Genomic DNA, 3,314 nt, shown 5'->3' with positions numbered 1-3,314 from the left:
GGTCGCTATGAGTCAGAATCAACGGGACAGCAATGGGTTGGTTGGTTTTGGTGAGTCAATATCAAGTCATTTTTTTACTCTCCAGAAAGACTGAAAACCAGTGCTCTCCATTCTTCCCCCATCATGTCTTATCTACACCATTTCTAATGTTCCTACAAAACATAAACATATACTCTAAAATACATGACGGTATTTTCCTACTTACTATACATTTTATTCTGTAACTATTTTTTTTTTAAGCAACATACAGACAGATGCAACTTAATTTTTCTTAATAGCTGCATAGTATTCCATTTATAGCTGTCCCACCATGTATTCAGTCATTTCCCTATTTCTGGGTATTTGGCTTGTTGCCATTTATTCTATCCTGATAACCAATGTTGCAATAAATATATTTTCTATGTCCTTTTGTGCTAGTGCTTTTATCTCTCAGTAGATTCCCGAGTAGGACTGCAGAGTTAAAGGTTATTTTGCAAAATTTAATTATTAATGACACCTCCAGTTTGCTTTCCCCATATGTTTTGCAAGTCATTCTCCCACGATTAATATATTTGAACATCTGTTTCCCCACACCTTTAACAGCATTGAATATTATCAATCTTTTTAATATTTACCAAGACAAAAGGGTTAGGCTCAGGGTTGGGGTAAGGTGAAAAATCGTATCTCACAGTTGTTTTCATTGTGCTTTTTTCTGTTAGTAAAGTCTCTTCATTGTCCATTTGTATTTCTTCTAGTAATAGCTGCCTTTTGTAGTTTCTGCACTTTTTTTATATTTAATGTGTAGAGATTCTTTTCTTTCTATATTAGGGATATTTTTCATTCATAAATGATGCACATATTGTTCTCCTGGATGAACCTTACATATTTTTATATATATTTATATATTGTATTTATATTTTATATATATTTATATATTGTAAACTCCCTGCAGACAATAACTGTATCTTAGAGCTGTCTCCCAGTTCCTTCTTGCTAGCAACCCAGGCACAGCATAGAATGTCCATCGCAGAGGTTTAATAAATTCATTCAACAACTTCAACCGACATCAATCAACAGTGATTGGATCCTATGGTGAGACCGACCAGGCAAATAATCATTCCAGAGTGGAACATTCAGTGTCCTGAAATGCTTCCTGAATTAAGGAAGGTATTTCCTTTTCAGTCCAAGCTTGGCTCCAACGTTAATGCCCACCCTTACCTCCAACCTCACCCCTGCTGAGTTCCAACACAAAGAGGACTTCACAGGATGAACTTGAACCCAAAGGGAACATGTGAAACCATCACTATAAAGGATATCTGAGGGGAAGAAAAATGAGGAAAAAGACTTAAAAGGAGCTATTGGTGCAGGCACATACACACAGCCACTCAGAGCACAAATTTGTAGCACAAATTTCTCCACTGTATGGTATGTAGACCCCATCTTTGCTGAAGCAGCAGAAGCAAAACATTAAAATGCTCCAAAATAGAGACACATTAAAGAAATATATGAATCTAGCAAAACATTTACACCGGGAATATCAAGAGAAAATTGATTTTGTGTGGTGACAAGGAAAATTATAAGATCTTCATTTTAGCAAACTTCACCACTATTTCAGGGATTTGGGAAACCATTTAGGTTGAGGTAGAATCTGGGGAGTTGGTTTGAATGCGGTAAGAAAGTAAACTGGGAAACTTATGATGCAGATGTAGGGGTTATTCCATCATGGGAGTTTGAAAAGGAAAAGAATTGGCAGATAGATAATCCAGAGTCTCCTGAAGAAAGACTTTGAGGCTTGATATGTGGCCAAAAAAAACCAAACCCATTGCCGTTGAGTCAATTCCAACTCATAGCAACTCTACAGGACAGAGTAGAACAGCCCCGTAGGGCTTCCAAGGAGCAGCTGGTGGATTCGAAATGCCAACCTTTTGGTTATCAGCTGACCTCTTAACCACTGAGCCACCAGGGCTCCTGATATGTAGCAGGTAAGATTTATTTTACATCCTACCAAAGAGACTTAAAATTTGAGTCCCCACTATGGAGGCTTAGTTTTTTTCATCCCCAGCTGATGTAGCCACCTGAATCTCAGCCACCAACTTACCCTCTGAATGGGTTTGTAGAGACTATATGGAGGACTGCTACATAAAACCAATGCTTCAGTGAAGTTCATTTGTTAATTAGATACCATTGGCTGAGCAAAGCATTCCAAATGGAAGGCACTCTTTAACTTAAAAGTGGTATGTTGTATAGAAGAAGGTTGAATTATAGAATTCCATGGAATAGAATAAAATGTAACAAATAAAAACTATATGTTCAAGAAATGTTTTATAACACAGGGAAAATGCTCATGATATGTATAGTGAAAAAAAGCAGGATGTAAAACTGTATATAGACTCTGATCTCTTTTCAGTAAAGGACACACACATTATATTTTGCATATAAAAGCAAAGAAAAAAGGTTAAAAGAAAATACCATAAAATGTCAACAGTGGTTTTCTAAGTGGAACTTATCAATGATTCTTATTTTCTTCTTTATATGTCTCTGTATTTTACAAATAAATTCAAGATGAGCATTTGTTATTTTTAAAACCAGTAAAAGTTATTTTAAAATAAATATCCTTGTATGATATTATATTTTTAAGTGATTCTTGGCTCATATGATTCTTGGTCATGTTTTGTTCTCTATTTTCTCTCAACAAATTAATCGGAACTCAAACCTCCTCACCTTCCCATTCCTGCAGCTTCCATTCTTTCACAGTCGTAACTACCTTGGGATGAACTGTCACTGGGGAGGGAGAGAAATGGTACTTCTTCTACCATTCATTGCTTCCAGCATCCTTGTACTGCCTAACATGTAGGAAAGACAAATTGAAAGAGGAGGAAAAAAATTATGAAAGTTGCTTGGACATTCTAGTGTTCCCACCATATATCTATTTTTCCCCATGCGAAAGTTACATAATAGAAAGGAAGTTTTGGAAAAAGATTTCTAAGCAATAACTCCTACTAACAAACATGATACTGACAGTTTTGGTTTGTTTTTGAGAGACAGCTACAAACTCAAGCATAATTAAAATTACCCCTATATGTCACTATGAGTCAGCATTGAGTCAGTGGCAACAGGTTTGGTTTTTTGCTTTGGTCTTAATATACTGTAATTTTACACAAATAACGTGCATCTTCTGCGTTTGTTTGCCGGCCACACCCTCCCCCCCCCCCCCGTGAGGCACCCTCACAAGTGCCACCATGTCAATTCTCTTCCAGAAGTTACTATAAAAACAAGTTAGCATAGTGCACTTAAGAAAATACCTAACAGGGGGAGGGCACAGTTGGCAAATAAAT

This window comes from Trichechus manatus, unplaced genomic scaffold (genome assembly GCF_000243295.1).
Source record: "Trichechus manatus latirostris isolate Lorelei unplaced genomic scaffold, TriManLat1.0 scaffold00013, whole genome shotgun sequence".
Taxonomy (NCBI): domain Eukaryota; kingdom Metazoa; phylum Chordata; class Mammalia; order Sirenia; family Trichechidae; genus Trichechus; species Trichechus manatus.
This window is presented reverse-complemented; position numbering follows the sequence as displayed.